Source organism: Chinchilla lanigera, unplaced genomic scaffold (assembly GCF_000276665.1).
Source record: "Chinchilla lanigera isolate Chin_1 unplaced genomic scaffold, ChiLan1.0 scaffold00008, whole genome shotgun sequence".
NCBI lineage: Eukaryota > Metazoa > Chordata > Mammalia > Rodentia > Chinchillidae > Chinchilla > Chinchilla lanigera.
The window spans coordinates 18,496,715-18,518,121 of NW_004955409.1; positions in this window are offsets into that span (position 1 = coordinate 18,496,715).

The following is a 21,407-nucleotide window of genomic DNA, read 5'->3' on the forward strand; positions in this document are numbered from 1 at the left end:
AGCCATCTTTCCAATAATCCTATCATTTCAAATTTATGAGTGTTGACAATAAATAGAGAATGGATTGCATGAATTAGTGCTTACAGACATTCTCTTATTGAATATACTTACATCACTCATTTTTTTCTTTTTAGATGAAAATGGGCAGAGATTTTTCTAAATGTGTGTGTTATGGTGCATATTTCTCCTTTTGCCTCATGTTTCTATGCAAATTGGTGGGTCACTGCCCCCTCCCCCCTTAGCAGTGTTTGCTATATCTGCTTATTGTCCCCTTGCACACAGGGGGACATTCTTACTTCATTTATCTACCTTGTACTGTTGATTTCAAGAGGTGAGAGTAGTCTTTGATCCTCACTCTCCCTAGATCCCTGAATACTGCTACCAGCTTCTGGGATGAGATCACAGCAGACATGGATTGAGTGTGTGTATTTTCTAGGAGGGTTTACCTGGTTTGGACCTTATGCCTGCTGTTTAGTTTTCCATATCTGTATATCTATGAGTAATTGATATATGTTTAGAATGAATGTGTTACATGAAGTTTGTTGAGTTACCTTGACCAATCACTCATACACAGATGTCTGTGCTACGGATGGAACTCAGGACCTTGCCAATGCTAAGCATGTGTTCTACCACTGAATTATACTGTGGCCCCCAATCTTTCATAAGTTGTAACAAATGATAGTAAATTCTAGAGAGAAGATGGATTTTATAGTACATATGCCACTGAGGATGTTGTGTTACATGTAGTACATCTAATGTGTGTTTATTTAAGGGTTCTACTTGAGGGAGAGAATTACTTAAAACTAATTAGAAATTACTAAGATATAGCACTGGGGAATGCATGTCTAGGGCAATTTACCACATATCCGGCTGTCCTATTATCAATAATTGAATACCTTTGCAAAGTTGTTTTTCCCTTTATGGTAGTTGATCTAATGATATAAACCTATAAAGGAAAATGTTATTTATTAAGTGTACATTTCTTTTCACTTTCCTCTTGCAATATGATTTCTTCTGTGGAGTCACACTGGAAAAAATTTCTAGTATAAGAAACTATTCATTTTTCTCATTTTAGTATACAAGATGGAAAATAGCTACTTCCAATTTAAGAATTTTTTTCTAATTTGCAGGGGCTTAAAATGCCACTGGTTATCTTAGATAGGTTTTTAATTATTATTCAGTGGTTCATTATTTGAAGCATAAATTAAACCATATCTTACACAAATCTCTGAAAATCCTTAAACATAAGTTTACAAGAAAAATTTATATACTTTCACCTACGTAAGAGTTTGAAAAACTGAAAGTCTGAAGAAATAAGATTGCTAAGTAATGTAACATATGGTCTAGAAACATCATTTTTGTCCAATGTGTATCTATGTAGATTTTTCTTAAAGAATAAGAGGATTATTTTAATTAAAAAAAAAGCACAGAAAGAAAGGCCATTTCTTATGAGGATATTTGACTCAAAGTAACTGAAACTTTAAAATGACAGAACAAAATAACATTCTCATCATGTTATCATTTTTCTGAGCATGTTTTATGATGTAAGTGATTGCCCTGAAAACCCTTCAGCTGGGCAGATGTTATTGTCTATTTCTTAGGTTGACCTACAATCAAAGTGCTGTCAGCATTCCAAAAAGGAAAACTGTACTGTTCCACAGTCCTCATGCTACATAGTGTAGCTCAAACAGTCTGTTTGTGTATGCTAATCATCATTTTCTTGTTCCTACAAGGAATGTGAGAAACAAGTTTTATTTATTCAAAGAGAAAGCAGTTGAGTATATTCAATATTAGAAGCTGGCCTCATGCATAACCTATCAAATGTATGTCAGTACACTATTTTAGAGAATCTCACTACTCTCGACTTTAAAGGCTGTATGACAGAGAGATGCATAGTCATCACACTTATAAATGATGCCCTAGGTGAACCGCAAAAATAGTGCTGTGCCATCTTTAAAAATGAGGATTTTAGGTGTATCATTCTTTTCTCTTTTCCACTTTTATCTTATGTGTTTAAGTCATAAAAAATGCTGCTTTGATATACATGCCCAAATCATTAGTACAGTTAAGCAAAATTATTCTTTTAATTTTTTAATATATTTTAAAATTTATTTCAAAAATAAAAGAAGGAGAATATATTAACAAACAGATATTCATTTACAAAATAGCATAGGAACAATTCAAGCAATACAGAGTTAAAAACAAAGTGGTAGGAAATTAACAAGGGTTGTTGTATTACGTATTGAGAGCTTCAAAGTGGTTTCTCAAGAAAACAAATAGAGACATGCAAGATTGATCAAATAAGTAATCATTAACTGTTCCTTTCAGTACAGTGATAGAAGTCAGTAGTGCAACTATGTTAGCTATCCTGTATATACACACATACATAATTTCCCCTTCTTTCTTTCCTCCTTTCCCTCACCCCAGTTGCTCTTTACTTTTGAGGATTTTCCTTTCGCTTCACAACGTCTGTTATACCTCCTAATTTTTATTCACTTTTTCAGGTTCTTATACTAGTGAAACAGTGTGATGCTTACACATGGAAGTCTGGTTTATTTCACTTACAAGTGTGGTCTCAGTTGTGACCATTTACCTGTAAAAACCTTGAGTTTATCTTTCTTTATAGCTGAATATTCCATTATATAAAGGAATATATAATTAATGTATCAATGATCTTCCACAGTTATATTTTCCAATGGTAAAAATGTTAAAATCACAGCTTCTTAGAAAATTGAAGTATATAATACAATATCACGGGCTATAATTTTCAACCTGTACATTGGATCGCTAGAATCATTCATTCTATATAATTGAACATTTCTGATCCATTCACCTACTTTCCCACTCTATCCTTCCTTCTCCTGTCCCTCATAACCACTATCTATGATTACTGGACTTCTGAGACGATTCCACATACTCATGAGATCATTTGTAGTTTTTTATCCTTTCTGTGTGTGGATTATTACCCAGTGCACTTCAGCATTATCCATGCTGTCAGACGTAGCAGTATCTTTCCATAACAAGTGAAAACTATTCCATTGCATTCATGCATAATCTTTACTTTATTCATTGTTGATGAACATTTTGGTTCTTTGAATATTTTTGTTATCATGAGTAAAGTTGCTGTGGACATAGCAGTACCGATAGCTCTTTCTTATACTGTTTTTATTGCTTTTGGATATTTAACTAGTCATAGGATTGCTGGGTTATAATGTAGTTCCAGTGTTATTTTGTGGAAAACTTCCATAATCTTTTCCATAATAACTCTGCTAATTTACATCCATATCAGCACCATGCAAGAGTTCCCTTTATAACACATCTTCACCACTACTTGTTAGCTTTTGCTTTTTGACAGAAGCCATCCTAAAAGGCATAAAAAAATATAATACTGAAGGTTAAATTTTTCCAAGGAAATAAATATTTGTGCACTGAAAACTAAAAGAAAAAATTGTTGAAAGAAATCTGAAATTAGAAGATATTTTCTGTCAATGGATAAAATAATTTTATTAAATTATCCACATCACCCCGTGATACACAAATTTGATGCAATCCCTACAAAAATTCTGGCAGTAACTTTCAAAGAAGCAGAAAAATAATCATAAAATTTATGTGAAGCTGTTTAAAGGTTTCACATCACTAAGAAAATCTTATAAATTAGAAATAAATTTGCAGCTATCACACTTCATGCTTTCACATTATGTTACGAAGCCACAGTAATGAAAACAGAATGCTACTAGAGTGAAAACAGGCACATAGACCAGTGAAGCAGTATAGACACCCAGAAATAAATCCAAATATATGCGTTCCAACAATGTTCCACAGGCCCACCAAGAAGAAAGAATGAGGAAAGGACTGGCTCACCAACATATGTTACTGAGAAAACGGCTATCTGCTTGTAAAAAACAAAAACAAAAACAAAAACAAAAAACAAAACAACAAAAAAAGCTATGCTCTTATGTTATTCCACACACGAAATTTAACTCAAACTCTAATATATAACTAAGCTTAAAGCTAGAGACTATAACACCTAGAAGCAAACAGTGGAGAAGCTGCTTGATTTTAACCCCTGTGATTATTGTTTTTTATCATACCAGAAACTCAAACAGCCAAAAGAAAAAGTAACAAGATTGCATCAAACTAAAAAGGGAGAGTAAGAGAAACAAAACAAAAAAGGGAAGTTAACATACCTCACAAATTAATAACAGATGCAGCTTAATAGCAAGAATGTAAACAGATAAATAAATCTAGAAGATGATTAAAAATGACCTGAATAGACACCTTTAACATAGAAGGCATAAAAATAGACACAGGAACCTGAAGAGGTAGATGAGGTCCATTAATCCTCAGAGAAATGAAAATGAGAGCCATCATGATAGGGGAAAAGCTAAACTCAGCCCTCAGGTTTGGGTGTGCGTATCCCAGTGACATTTAATGCTAGCCATTGTCCAAGCCCCTGAGAGTCACTTGAGGTGAGTGAAGAGGTTGTGTGAAATACTGGGATTCTAGATTTCTAGTAGATGATTTTATGTTCAGTTCATTAAACTTGTGCTATGGCAGAATAATGTGAGACTCTCACCAAAACTAGTAAAATATTTTTTATGGGGAAATATCTAATCACAATGTTTTCTTATTTTTTGACTACAGTCATTAGCAAAACATCCCACATAGCACAAAACCATATTGGCTTTGTTCACACATATCATTATTCATTTCAGTGAAAAATGTTTGTCATTATTTGCCACAAGTACAGAAGGGCTAAAAAGAAATTAAGATGGGTAAACTCTACTAAGTTTTACTGAAAGAAGGATAACATTCTCCAAACTTCATCATGAAAAAAGTATATTCTATTTATGAGTAGAGGTGGAATATTTTAGTATCTATTTAACACTAAATTTTGAATTTAGTGTCTATTTGGTAAACACTAAAAACAAACCATTAATGATAATGCACATACATAGACTTTTCATTCCTACATTATAAACTTTATTTAGTAATAATAATTTATATGGATATTTTGACTTTTCATTGCCAATTTTCCATGCTGTTAATTAGCCTTTCAAGATCTATTTGTAAACAATCAATAAAAGAAAGATGTCCTATAAAAAAATAGAAAACTCTGGATATGTTTCAAATTAAGAAATTTTAAATTTTGATCCAGTTATCATACTTCCAGCCTGAGTCTCATTTGAATGTATGGGCTTCTTTCATTCTTGTAATTTGATTTGATCTATCCTGTTCTTCACCCTCATTCTTCAAGAGCTTATCAACTTGACATACAATTATTGCCCTAATCTAACTGGTAAGTGCGAAATCTTTGTGCAGTGCTTTGCATTTAATGAACACTTGGAAATATTATGTGAGTTCCATTAAAAACCAAAAGTTGATCACATTGTGAAATGTTAGGTTTTTTTCTAAAAGACGTAAGTACACCTTTAGCCCACACTCCTACTGAATCTCTTAACTTCATATTGTTAACTTTTTCCTCTACTCAGTAACACTTTCGAGGATTTAACAGTTTATTTATGGTCATACTCTCAATGGAACAGCCTCAAATTAAAAGGTTATTTCATTCTATCTTTCTATTATCAGCTACATGCAAATTTGTTTTGAGAAATACTGTAGGAAGCCAAAATCAAGACTGCAAGAAAGGTTGGAATTAGCCCATGCTTTTCCAAATTCTACCTACTGGAGATGTAACACTGATTTTAGATTTTTATGCTCTCAGTTCCTTCCTTATCTGATAAATGGCTACAGGTTTGTTTGAATGATATAATGCATATAATTCATAAAACAGTATTTGGCATTAGAGATGAGCCCTCCACAGATACCATCACTTACTGTTAAATTGAAACTTTTCATTTAAGTATTTACATATCTCAGAGAGTGCTATGATCAGAAAGACTTGGATAGTGCACAAAATAGTACCGCTTTCACTACAGTATAATTAGCATACCTCAAGCTCATACATTTTGGTGTAAGATTCTGAGTGTTGACAAAATCACCTATCGGTGTAAAAATCACCTGATTAAATATATATAAGGTTGTATTTTCCTCAGAGATTGTCTATGTCCAATTATAGTTAGTGCTTTCCTGTGGAGTTTCTGCCTGGGAAATCACTCTTCTGTTTTCGTTCCATATAATTTTTATTTTTGAGAGGCTAAATTCATATAAATCTATAGAACACAAAATGTTTAAAAAGGTTGGATTATACTCTGGTTTCTCATCAGATCTTCACCTCTTACTAAAAGGTTGGATCGAGGTACATTTGAAATACAAAAAAAAAGCTGTACATGTTGATGTTTACAATTATTGAGTTAAGAGATAACTATGTTCTTAGGGAACCATCATCATAATGTATATCACACACCTATCCATCATTACCTTAAAAATTTCTCCCAATATCTTTGTATACTATATTTTTAATAAGAACACAACAAAAATTTATCATTAGCAAATTTTTAAGCATATGAGACTGTACTGTTAATTATTAGTATGATGCTATACTATGTATCTAGAGCTCTATTACTTAATTCATTTTTATAACTGAAAATTTTATTGTTTTGATTATTAACTCTGTATGTTTTCTGCCCCAAGAATTTCGCAAACATCATTTCACTCTCTGGTTGTATGACTGACTATTTAAGTCCCTCATAGAAGGAACCACATATTATTTGTTTTTATTGTGTAACCTATTTCAGTTAGAATAATGACATCTGTATTTAACTATGTTGTCTCAAAAGGCAGAATTTCCCTGTTTTTAAAAGTGAACAGTGCACAATTTTGTGTATATTCCATGTTTCCTTCATCTATTCATCCATTCATAGACATTTAGCTTGCTTTCATATATTAGCTTTTGTAAATAATACTGTAATGAACTTGGAAGGACAGTCATCTCTTTCATATAAAGATTAAATTTCCTTTGGATGTTTACCAAGAAGTGCAAATGTGAGTCTATAGTAATAATACTGCAGAGTTTTTGAGACTTTTCATATATTTTCCCATAATGGCTTAACAATTTGTATTGTTACTAATTTTGTGTATATTTTCACTTTTCTCTGCTTCTTCACTTAATATTTTCTGCTTCTTGATAGTAAAAAGTATGACTTCTGATATAAAGCTTGAAATTCTAATAGATTATTTTTGTTTGGATTCTATGATAGAAAAATAATATGAAATTTAATATTTTTGTCATTTGGAAGAGAAAGAATATAACAGAGAAAGTAAATATGGTTTCCATATTTTTAGAGCAGCCATTCACTATGAAAATATGAGATAAAAGTCCAAATGATAAAGAACTTGACATTATTGAAAGAAAGAAAATTCTTTCTACTGTGTAGAGCTTGCCACAAAAATATTTAACCTGATTTTCAATTGTTTTATTCTTTACTTGCGTTCACTGTCACTTTTTAAATAACTAGAAGAGGTGAATTAAAGATTGAGTTCTCTTGCGCACTCTTTCCCTCTCCTTCTCTCTCTGTTTCCGTTTCTGTCTCTGTGTCTTTATCTGTCTCTCTCTCTGTCTTCCTCTGTCTCTTTTTTATTGGTGAGATTAATTTCTACAACTTGACACATTTCCTATGCTGCTAATGTTAGGGGAGAAGTAAAAATCTAGAGCTAACATAGCTTCTATTCCTTAAAATAAGTAGACGGATTTAAGAAGCCACCAGTGTTTGTGCATGGATTTTCCAAATGTCTAAACTGATTAGAATTACCCCTGTACTTCTTTGAAGCAGAAAATCTGAATGCAAATTGAAAAAAGAAAAAGTCACTATCACAAACAGTTTTAAGCATCTTTTTAAGATTTCATAAAGAATCATAAAGGTATAATTCTCACATTCTTGAAATATTTAGAAAACGAGAAATCACTTTGCCAAGAAAAATGTTTCTCAGTGACTTCTGATAAACAAAAAGGCAGGTCTCAGAATGCAATGCTAAACAAATAGTAACTTACATCTTAAACAATTTGAAGCTTCACTGACTTCTTCATTTCCTCTGCTTGAATGAGATCAACCATTGTCCAGCGAGCTAAGGGAGAAGCTCAAGAAACATCCTCATCCTAAATTTTGAAAATAGAAAGAGGGAACTTTAATTCAGCTTTACCAGTATCATCAAGTATAATGGGTTGACTATTAAACAGTACCTTTTTAAAATGCCTTGGTTAAATATTAAGACAATATAGGACAAGAATATCAACAAATATTTTCTTTAATGAGTTGTAAATATATATGACCAAATTTGATACACTTCACTTGATAATTTAGACCATATATACGTAGTAGTAAAATTGTTCTTCAGGTGTAAAAATTGAAAAACAAAGTCCTATTTTCACAGTAACTTTCTTTCTTTTTTTTTTTTTTTTTTCTTTTGGTTTTTCTCTGGTACCGGGAACCGAACTCACGACCTTGCGCTTGCCAGGCAGGCGCTTTTGCTGCTGAGCTAAATCCCTAGCCCCACACAGTAACTTTCCTTCATAAACAGTCATAGAAGGTAAAATGTTCTCCACATATCTTTAAGTTTGTTCTAATACTGTTAAGGACATATCATGTTTTGTTTACATCTAATAATTTTTTTTACTTATTAATTATCATTATGTTGAATTCTGGGGTGCAGATTGCCATCTAGTTTGTAGTCAATTATTTCGTATATTACATAAGGAACTGCAATTTTCTGTCTTTGCCTCAAATCTGGACTCTATTGAAGACTATTTTGTTCACCTGTTTGATTTTATATTCTAGGTTTATAGACAATAGCTCTCTCCTGTAGGTGTTCCTGCTTATGATAAGTAATTGCACTTTCCCTGCTCCTAGGTGGATAGTGTCTCTCCTGAAGGGACATTTTCATGACATCCTCCACAGACAACAGATGGAAAGGTCGGAAGAAGACTATAGAGAGAATCTATGTAAATGAATTTGGTTTATGATGTTTGAATTCTGCTAAATTTCTATAAGTTTAAGTAAAGTGAAAAACTCAATTGTGGTTGATTTATAGATGTTTATGTACACTAAAATAATTAAGATCGCTGTGTTCTACTCTGTTGAAAAGTATATACTATTTCTTAAGGGAATGTATTGAAAAATACCTGTTATAAAACTATAAACCAAAAGATATTATTCAGATTTTTGCTGTTATATGTACGTTATCTATAGTGTTAATGCTTTATCTGAGCTATGCTTTTGTACAGATCTCTCAATTAAACTACTACAAATTATTTAAAATAGTCAAAACAACTTCAATTTTTATATCTCCATGGTCTCTATTTTTTCATTATTTTATATCACAATAATGCTATACTGAACAGTTTGAGCTATACTAATTCTAACCCAGTAAATTTGATATTTTAGGAAAATTCTCATAATAATTTGATGGGCAAGTTAAAACTTAAGAGAATGGGCTAAGAAAGAGATGAGTTGTAGTCAAGTTGCACTATTTCAAGTTGCATTGTTTCAAGTTTATAACGATTTACTTTTGAATTCTGATTTTATCACAAAAAGATGGAAATATACAATCTTTTGTCACTTTCCTGAGTCATAATTTTGATGAATCAGGTTAATGTTTAGGATCTTTCTAAATTCACTTGCTAATAAAATTCCTCACTTAGTATTACTCATATTCCCCTCCCATACTTTAAAAATTCTCCCCAATGTGATCAAATAATATTATAATTATTATTTTATTAGTACTGGTCTGCTGTGCATAATGTTGCATTTCTTGCGTGAAGTTGATACACATGTGAAACACACCCAAATTCCCTTTCTCATCCCTTTCCCCTCTGCTACCACCAATCTTCCTCCATCTCTCGATCCCCTTCCTGTTTGAGAAAATTCTATTTCCCCACTTCATATTACCTCCCTTTTATTTTGCTTTTATTTATAATTAGGATTCTCATGTCAGGGAACCATGTGATGTTTAGGCTTGTGTACCTTTTTTATTTCACTAAACTTATGATTAATTGAAATCTTATTATTATAGTCAAGATCACTTTTGTCTTGAGTTAACAATTATCAAATTATATTGTTGTATTCTGTGTACGGCAAAACTGCAAAATAATGGAAGAATTTGAATATTGCATTTCTGGGAGATTTAGGTTATTATATCCAACAACAAACAATGAAAAGAAAAGCAACCAGTATCTCTATAGTAACATAGCTCTATATTGCATTGTATATGTGTTGGGAGTCTGGGCTACAGTGGTTATGGACTACAGGGCTACCCAAAACATTAAAGGAGGAACGTGAAGAAAGGTAATGATCTGAGAAATGTAAAGCTAAAAAAGAGATCATCACTATAATGTCTTCAAGGGTAACATCTATGTTTAAAAAAATAATTTTCTAAGAAGGTCATCTACAAAAATGCGGAGGCAGGAAGATTGCCAGAACTTTGAGGCCAGCCTGGCCTCCACAGTGAGTTCAAGGATATTTTGAACTATATAGTGAGATATTGTGAAAGATTAGAAAGCAAGAAAGCAAGGCAAAGAAGAAAGACTCTGATAAAATAAACCATAAGAAAAGACCACACCAGAAGCAAAACTATCAATACTGTTTAAAATATGCCCAAAATTGATTAATTTGTATGCATGTTTAGTTTGATACTCACCACAATTGGATACAAACAGTAATAAGTTAGGGCTATAGCAAGTTGGAATACACTTAGTTTACAGGGACTTTAGGTGCTTGACTTGGTACAACTGCAGTCACATCTACAAATATAAGCTTCTGTTTGGAATAAAGGTAGATTATAATTTTTTCCTTAACATTGTTTTTACTGTTTATTAAAGTAATTATTAATACATTTCTCAGTGTCAAGATAGAAAGCATCATGAATATTATGAAAATAATCCTGGCAAATGATGTTTCCTCCCAGCAGAATATTGAGAGTGTTATGGATGTAATCATGGTATTTTCTTCAGTACCAGAGCTACATAGTCATCAGTTAATAGTTCAAGGTAGGGAACCTTATCTGAGGGCTTTTCTTTGCTGCTATTTTGATAAAGTGACTTATGTAACTGATGACACAAATACATAGATTTAATATAACCACATTAAATTGGCACTCACAATATGAAAGGTAAATTTTTACATTTAGTAATGATTTTCTTTAAAGCAGTAACAAGGTAAATATCTGTTGAAAAAATAGAACTATCCTTGCTATACTAGTTTATGAGAAACTACAAATCTTTCATCCTTTATTTTTAATTTTTATTAGTACGTGTTTGTGTACGTGATGATTATATCCATCATGGGGATTTGCTACATGTACAAAGCACATCTTAATTCTATGTCTGTCACCTTCTTTTCCTTTCTCTCTGCTCTCCCTCCTTCTCTCAATCTCTTGAACTGTTGCAAAAGATCATCTCCATTTCCTATTACCTATCTCATCCTTTAAATGTCAGAGTAAAGAGGGAAGAATTACTGCTTCCATCTCTCTGCAAATCTGGTAGTACCTGAAGATGTAATCAGTTCTTCTCTTCTCTGATATTTAAGCCCTAAATGTCCCAGACACTGAATTGTGAAATACTGAACTATTGCATCTAGCAGAAAAAAAGTGTGAGATCTTTGCCAATGTGATAATGTCCTTATAAAACAGTCCAATCTCATAAGCAATGAAAATCTGCTTTGCACCTACTCCTTCTATATATTTACTAAGCCTCTTACTAAAAGGTTGGATCGAGGTACATTTAATTAATTAAATTGTGTTAAGTCTCTGGTCTGCATATTCTGCCCTGATTGTTAACCCTGTAAGTTAAAAATTTCCCCCATGTTTGGAAGGCAACCAGCAGTGACTAAGCATTTTGCAATTTTCTGACTCTTGGTAACATGACTGTATATAACTTTTTGTCTTCAAAACTCACACCAGTGCTCTCACTACATTCTTATAGTTTTATTTCATGAATGCAAAATTTTAGCAGACTTTTAAGCTTCTCTTCAGCTTTTCCTAGGGTTATCATGCAGAGCATATTTTATTTTGTAGAGATGCTTCCTGTGTAAAGAAACAAATTTCTTTCTTCTTTTTTTAAAGATTGAACATCATTGCATTTATTAGGTTCTGAAACAATACACAATCACATTCTTTTGAACATTGCTATATCAATCCATGTGTTTGGCATACTAGTGGGGTGATAAAGAACAGTGGATTAATTTAATTTATCTTGGTAGCTTGACATATCAGGGGCAGACTGCCTTCTGGATTGGAGTACAAGCACAGAAACACCTTCACGGTGGCATCATCTCATTACTTAGGGAGACATGACAATACAGCCATCATAATCATGTATAATCTCAATCAACCTTCAATCAACCCTGGCCCCAATCTGTCTTTCTCAAATCAACAAATTTGTAGCCTATACCTTTTTCCTGATTCACGCACACTGAACTCACAATCAACATTATTATAAATAATTCCTAATTGAAGTTGCTAACACAAGTATGTTGTCCAAATCTGTACTTAAGGTACCTGAATATTAAATAGTAATTCAGAACTATGCTTGGGGTCTATTTTCAACAATAAAATCACCAAAGAGAGCACAAAAGTCACGTTAAATAGACTGTAAAACAGATAACAGATGCCTTGCTCAACCTCAGTTGTGAAGATGAGTACTGAATGATACAAAGTTTTGTAGTTCTGAACATGTCATAACTAAAAATGCTGTAAGAATTAATTTTTGACTAATAAATTTCAGTGACAGTAAATTCATAGATATGGACTCCACAAATAAGAATTTAATCTGTATAGGTAAATCAGTGTCTATATTACCTTTAGAAAACATAATTCTCCATATTTTTATTACTGTGACAAAAAAACATTTCATATTAATAATGAATAGTCACATTTACATTAAAATTGCTGCTATATTAAACATTTTTCAGTACTTGGAATCTAACTCAGGTCCTTTGAACTGAGATATAACCCAAGTACATTTTATTTTATTGTATTTTTTGTTTTGACACCAGGTCTTGGTTATATTGATAAATTACCCATCTTTGTCTTGAACTTGTAGCTGCCTGTTTCAGCCACCCAGGTCACTGGGATTACAGGTGTGTACTACCATTATGTTAAGCATTTAAATTTATTTTTATAATTTAATCTTTACAGCAATATGTTGGCAGGTATTAATACACAGACAGTTTATGAGCAAAGAAATTATGAATATTGATTAACTTTTATACTACTGAATGAAACCTCAGTGATGGAGCTAGTACTTAAACCCAGGTGGTGTGATGCTACAGTTTTTAATATCCACCACAGGGACCGGAGATAGAACTCAGCAGCAAAAGCACCTGTCGGACAAGCGCAAGGTCGTGAGTTTAATTCCTGGTACCAAAACTAAATAAATAAAAGATAATATACATCACAGTCACACACATTGTGTCAGGATTTCCTCAGAACACAATGGCTGACAATACAGTTTAAAGACACAAGCAATATCAAAAAGCAAAAAGAATGTTCTAATTACATAGTAGAAAGGGAATCAGACCTCAGGAATGGGAGTAGACTACATTCAGCAACATAATAAATAGAAAATATGGCATTAAAGCAAGAGGAGAGCAGGGGAATTAGTGTCAGAGCCTCAGTATGAGCTCATAGCTTGTGGGGTTGACAAAGGACAGAGGCCAGGAAGTACACAGCGCGTATGTAGATGTAGAAGTTGTATCTGAAGCCCTGCAGGTAAGAGTCTGCTAATTGTATATGCCCTCATGTCTGATGAATGCGGCTTTGCTACACAGGCTCATAAACCATTATAAACTTTATGACCCAGACTCTATTACTTGAAGGATATTGGTAGCAACAACTGTAATGACTTTTCTCTTGCTCCTAGCAAACAGTTGCCTTAATTCTGCTACCATCAAAATTGTCAATAGACCTTAACCTGGCATCTGTAGCCTTGGTATTAGGGTATGATATTGTTCTTCCAGAGCTGACAAGGGGAGTGTTGTTATAAAACAGAACAAAAGATACCTGTTTGCTAAATGCAGTAGGACTTAATGATGGCCATGGCTGTGCTGAGGAGAGTTCAAAAAATGCATACTTAATTTTTATTTTCAGGTTTTTTTACATATTTATCTGCTTACTACATACTGACAAATCATAGTTATACATGATTATGGTATACTAGTTATGCTATGATTTTTAATACAGTGTGAAACAATCAAATCAAGCTAGTCTACACATTAAAAGTATAATCATGATCATAGATGTAAAATACCCAGAATTCTCAATATCATGGTGGCACACATTGGCCTTTACGAAATGATCCATTAAAATTTTGATTTGTTCTCATGTATTATGATAACTGTCACCTTCATGTTCTGCCAAAAAGACAACATACTTTTTTTCATTTTTTAATTTTATTTTCAAGAGAAAAAAATAAAAATAACAATAAAACAAGAGCTTCAAATCTGGTTAGTAGGAGAGTTACAATAATTACTGCATTACATAGTAGTTATTCAGAATATAAGATGTAGGTATGCTATGTTGTCCAAACAATATTAGCATAAACCTTTCTTTCAATGAACTAAGAGAAACTAGCTGTAGAACTTTCTTAACTATCTTGTGTATGAACACAATGCTTTCCCTTTCTTCCTTTCCCCTTTACCCCAGTACAGTATAGTCTTATCTTTTGAACAGTTTCCTCCCCATTCACAATATCTACTGTACAATTTGGACCTCATTTTCCTGTTCAGTTTCTCACACTAGTGAGTCAATATGTTTACACATGGGAGTCTGACTTATTTTACTTATGAATATGGTTGCAAGTTGCATCCATTTACCTACAGTTTACCTTTCTCTATGGCCAAGTAGTACTCCTCATTATATATACAAAACATGGTTTTTATCCATTCTTTGCTTGATGGGAATTTGAGATGTTTCCAAAATTTAGCTATTACAAATTTTTCTGCTATAAACATGCGTGTACATATATCACTGTCTTACATTTTTAATTCTTCTGGGAAGATACCCAGAATAGGAATAGCTGGATGGAAGGGGTCCTCTAACCCCTTGTGGAAACTCCACATTGATTTCCACAGTATACACTCCCACAACAGTGGAGAAGGGTCACTTTCTTGACAATCACCATGCTTCCTGGGGTGAGATGGAACCTCAGTGTTGTTCTAATTTGAATTTCTTGAATGACCAATTATGTTGACCATTTTTTCGTGTGTTTATTTGCCATTTATATTTCTTCATCTGAGAAGGGTGTATTCATGTCAGATGCCCATTTTTGGGTTGGGTCTTTGAATTTGGGGGATCTCATTTTTTTCAGTTCTTTATATGTTCTAAATATAAGTCCTTTATCTGAGGAACAACTGGCTACAATGTTTTTCCCACTCTGTGCATTGTCTTTTCACTGTTTGTGATTTCCTTGTTGCACAGAAGCTTTTTAATAAGGTGAGATCCCACTTGTTGATTCTTTGTAGTGTTTGCCTTGCGGTCTGGGTTTGTGCATAAAGTCTCTCCCTACACCTGTGTCTTCAAGATTCCTACTTACTTTCTCTTCCAGTAAAGTCAGTGTTTCTATTTTAATATTTAGATCTTTGATCCAATTTGATTTTAGTTTAGTGCACAGACAATAACATGTATCTAGTTTTGATCTTCAGCATGTGGAAAGCCAGTTTTTCCAGCACCATTTATTAAAAGGATTATCTTTCTTCTAGTGAACATGTTTTTTCCTTTCTCAAAGATAAGGTGGTCAAGTATATTTGGGGTTGTGTCTGCATCTTCTATTCTGTTCCACTGATCCTCAGGCTTGTTTTCTGTCAATATCATGCTGGCATTATCATAGTAGATTTGCAATATAATTTTAGGCCTGAGATTGTGATGCCCCCTGACTTGGCTTTGTTGCCCACAATTGCTTTTAATATTCTTGCTCTCTTCTGGTTGAATATAAATTTCAGAAATTTTTTCTCTAGATCTGTGAGGTATGCTAATGGTGTTTCAATTGGGATTGCATTAAATCTGTATAACAGTATTGGGAGAATGGCCATTTTCACTATGGTGGTTCTTCCTATCTGGGAGCAAGGGATATCTCTATTTTTTGATATCCTCTTGATCTGCTTTTTAGGGTACTGTAATTTTCAAATTACAGATCTTTTACATCTTTTGTTAGATCAATTCCGAAGTATTTCCTTATTTTAGATATTCTTATGAAGGGTGTGCCTTCCTTAATCTCTCTCTCTGTGACTTTGTTGCTTGTATACAGGAGTGCTGTTGATTTGTGAGTGTTCACTTTGTATCCTGCCACACTACTGAATGTGAATATCAAGTCTACAAAGTTTTCTGATGCAGTTACTGGGGTCTTCTACGGAGAATATCATGTCATCTGCAAATAACGATAATATAACTTATTTTCCTACCTTTATTTTTTTCTCTTGTCTAATATTGCTCCGGCTTATATGTCCAGGAGTATATTGAATAGAAATGGACATATTGGACATCATTGTCTCTTTCCTGATTTTAGAGTGAAAGTTTTCAGTTTTTGACCATTTAATATGATGCTAGTGTTGGTTTATCATAGATGGCTTTTATAAGATTGAGGTAAAGAACATCTATTCCAATTGCTATAGGGAAGAAATTATGCTTTATATCTTTTGTTCATACTTTCAAGTGCACATCCTAGTAACATATAACCTCAGGTATTTGATGGACACCAAAAAATGTTATGATTTTTTAGATTTTTCTGTCTTTTACTTGTAAGAGAGCAATATTGTCTTGTATGGTTCAACATCAAGATAGGATTAGAATTTCTTAACTTATACTTTCATAATCTATTAAGATACTCATTTTATTATTTAATAAAACAAATAAATCACAAAATCTATGATGAATTGTCTGAAAACAGCTATTTGAATCTTGAATTAAATATAGTTTTGTCACTTTGTATAATGCCTTCATATATAGCTTTGTTATTAAATTTATGTTTTTAGGTTGGAATTCATCTTGAATTTTTGAAGATTTTATTGTCTTTGGGTAATTTTTTCATCTTCTGTTCCATGAAGTGTTAGCAGAAGTCTTTCTAATTATTAGACATATTAGAAATATTTTTGTGTATGTGCATTTTTATTTTGGGGGTAAAATAACCAAAACTTTTATGAGATTCACAAATAAATTCTTAATACAGTAAGGTTTGAAATATATAAATATTAAAGCATTTACAAAATTTCTGTAACAATAAAACATTATTTGCTGCAAAATTAACTTGATAATGATGCACTGGGATTTCCTTGTGTCTTAGTTACTTTTCTGTCATTGCTGAAACACAATACCTGCCCCAAATTAAAGAAGGAAAGTTTTATTTAGCTCACAGTTTATAGAGATGTCTGTCCATAATCAACTGGTTCCAAAGCAGGGGGCCATGGCAGAAGGACAACATTTCATGGTGGTAGAAGACAGCAAAACAACAAAGCACAAAAAGGTGGAGAACAAATGTCATTTCCTTCTCGGTATAGAATGCAGGGTACCTCTTTTCCTCCTTTATTTTGTACGCAAGGTACCAGTCTTTGCCCTCTTATCGCACAAGATGAGGATGTGTACCAAGTGAGGACTCTGGCCCCCTGCTGAGCTGCTCACTTAAACTTTTAAACTTCTTGAATTGACACAAGTATCAACCATTACACACTGAATCTGGAAATATCTATTTCTGGATAAAATGTTTAGTTTTTCTCTAACATATTTGCTAAAAATCATTGATTCATTTGGAACTTTTTTAATAAATAGGTAATTCTTGAAATTACTCATCACACACACACACACACACACACACACACACACACACATAGTGAGTAGCCTGTGATTCCTAATAAAGACTTTTCTTATTTTTTAAAATCTAATAATATATATGAAATATTCAGTCTAAGGAACATTTTATTCTCTCTTATGTCATGGGTCTTCCAGAACCTCCAGGGCCTTTTCAGAGCTCCAGAAGACTAATACCCTATTAATATTGCATAAAGTGAAGTTTATTGTCTGCATTTTGGCACTGTTAACTTTTATGTATCTCCTACTGATGTCAGTACTACTGGACTGCAGAAATCGCTTTTCACTTGGGAGGAGGAATCTATTGTTTTAATTCTTTATATAATCACTCTATATTTTACACATTAGTCTTTTAAGAGATGAATCACTGCCCACTTTTTTTTTCCTTTTCTGTAGATTGTCTTTTCACTCTGTTGGGTGTTTCCATTCTTGTACAGAGCTTTTTAATTTGAAATACTATTATTTGGTTATTCTTGGTATTATTATTGGTGCAATTTAGGTAGCTGTTCAGAAAGTTTTGGTGTAGGCCTGTATCTCCCAGAATTTTACCCATTGTATTGCCCAGTAGATTCACTGTTTCTACTTTTACATCTAGGACTATCATCTATTTTGATTTGATTTTAGAGAGAAAGAGATGGGTGTAGTTTCATCCCTTAAGAAGATAACTGGTTTTCCCAGTCACATTTGTTAAAGAGGCTTTTCTCTGCTGTTTGTTTTGGCCACTATATCAAAGATGACATGGCTAAAGGTGTATGGGGCTTTCTTTTCTATTGCACTCCATTGGTCTAAATCTTTGTTTCTCTACCAGTATCATACTGTTTTATTACTTTAGCTTGCTTGTATAACTTGAAATCCAGGATTGGAATGTCTCTGGCTTTGTTCGTTTTGCTCAGGATTTCTTTGTCATATTCCTAATCTTCACTGGTTTGTAATAAATTTTAGGATATTTTTTCTAGTTCTACAAAGGACATATATATACACATATGTGATAAAAACTGAATTACATTTACATATCATTTTTGGTTATCAGACCAATATGATATTAGTTCTGCCTATTTTAGAATAGAGAATGCCTTTATCTTTTCTAATATTCTTTTCAGCCACTTGTCTAGAGCCTATAATTTTCACTAAAGAGATCTTCCACCCAAGGAGTTCAGGTTAGGTTAAGTTAGGTTTGGTTAATTCCTAGGTATGTAATTTGTGAAGCTCCTGAGTTATTTCTGGGTGGTTTCTTTCTTGGTGCCCAAGAATATTATTGATTTTGTCTCATAATTTTGTATCCTGTCACTTTGCTGAATTCATTCATTAGCTCTGAGTCCTCAGCTAGAATTTTTGTGTCTTCTGGGTAAAGTATCACGTCATCTGTAAATAAAGATAATTTGGTTTATCCTATCCTATTTCTACCCTGTTTAATTCTTTCTCTTGCTGTATTCCTCTGGCTCAATTTTTGAGTATTACAGTGAAAAAAAGCAGTGAGAACAGACATCTTTGTCTGGTTCATAATTTTAGAGGGTTGCTTTCATTTATTTCCTATTTGGTAGGTTGTTGCGTATCTGTTGAACATGTATAATTACTGTATTGAGGGGAAGTAGGGATTGATACAGATGAGGAATTGTGCCTTTGTGTGTAGAAATGAAAAGTGACTGCTATTGCTTAAAATGTATCATACCTGAGTTCTTAAATCTAAAGCTGATATATATTCCAGGGTAAAATTTCAATGAGTTGTCAAAGCAATTAATCTTCTCTTAAATCAGTAGAAGGGACTTAAAAGAAACTATATGAGGGGCTGGGGATTTAGCTCAGCGGCAAAAGCGCCTGCCTGGCAAGCGCAAGGTCCTGAGTTCGGTTCCCGGTACCGGAGAAAAACCAAAAAAAAAAAAAAAAGAAAAGAAAAGAAACTACATGAGCAGAAGAAAATTCACTAATACCAGGAACTGTGCCTAAATTCTGTGATGAAACATGCAGAATGATTAAAGCTTATCCTTATCTCATTTCAGTCCATGGAATCACCTGGCATGGATTTTAAACCACTGCTGTGTTACATCTGATTTCTTTAAATATAATAAATCAATTTTTGCTTAACAATCAAAATTCAATATTCTAGACACTTGAATTTAAGGAAAACATAATCATAAACTGCAATCCTATTAGCCAATTTTCATTAGAAATATAGCAAAAGTCATATGTGGTATATTAGTAAAAGAACGGGATAAAAATTTTATCGAAGAACAATTACCTATTTCCTGGGATATGTAGGAACATTTCAAAATATCCAGAGAAGATAGATGAAACATTCTAAGGTAAAATAAATTTTGACCCCAAATATTTCTTATAATATTAAGTTTCAAACATTGTACTTACATCCTAGTGTATTTCGTGTATTTTTAAGAAAGCGGAGTGTGGAATTTCACTTGCAGCATTTTTGAACCATTCAATCTAAAGAGTACTACACAAATTTAAAGAGAACTATAAATCTACCAGGTGTTATGGAGTGCCCTGCTTAAGGAAATTGTTAGATAATGACAAATAAGTAAATTTATCAATAAGTTCTTATGTACATATGTGTAGTTTTGTTTGAAGAATATGGAATCATGAAAACCATAATTTTATTTTTACACTCTGCAGTCTTACACTTCACGATTCTTTAGCAAAGTTGCTTAAAATCTCTAATGTTTTATTATGCAACTAAAATAATGATCTCCCTCACGTTTTAAACACTAAGAATTGACTGTTTGCTGACTGTTTGCTAGTTACTAAAGTAAGTAATATATGCAAAGGACTTCATTTAATACTTACCTTGAGGCTAAAGGAAGCACCATTATTCCCTTTTTATATATGAAGTAGGTGACCATCAAAAAAGTCACAGAGCTAATAAATGATAGAAAAGCATTATAATAAAATTTTTATTTCTATAATCTTATGTTTTTGAATATTAATTTTATATTTCTTTGTATCATACTTCTGGAAGTATCAAATAATGAAATAAAAATATACTCTGTAAACTTTGAAGGCACTTATCTGCAGTGCCAACTGACGATACCATTACAAAGACATCAGTTGTGAACCAGTTTCTCTAGGAAAGTCAACAGGGGCTTTATTGTAAAATAAATATACTTTTTTCAGAGGTATAAGCAAAGGATATTACACAGCAAATATTTTAAAATTTATTTTGTACATCAATACAGTCTGTTACGGGACAGTTACTAGTACAATGTTTTTTCTGGGTTGTTATATTCCATGTTGGGTCTAAAATTGTGAACAAAATGTATTATTCACATTTCTTTCTCTCTCTCTTTTTTTTTTCTGGTACTGGGAATCGAACTCACGACCTTGTGCTTGCTGGGCAGGCGCTGTGCCACTGAGCTAAATCCCCAGCCCACAAAATGTATTATTGTCTTTATGATTATGGAATTTACCATTATGTGGCTAAGAAAAGACATGACCAAAAGTACAAAGTAGATAAATATGCAAGAGATAATCAGTAGTATGAGGTGTACTGTACAAATAAATTAAAAAAGCATGGCTTGGTTAAATGAATAATGTATGTAAATTAAGTCAATATTAATAAAAGTAAATCATGCACCAGTAAGTATAACACTTTTATTATCCTGGATTGGAAGAATAAAAAGGTATGTTTTTAAAAGTCTATGTCACAGACC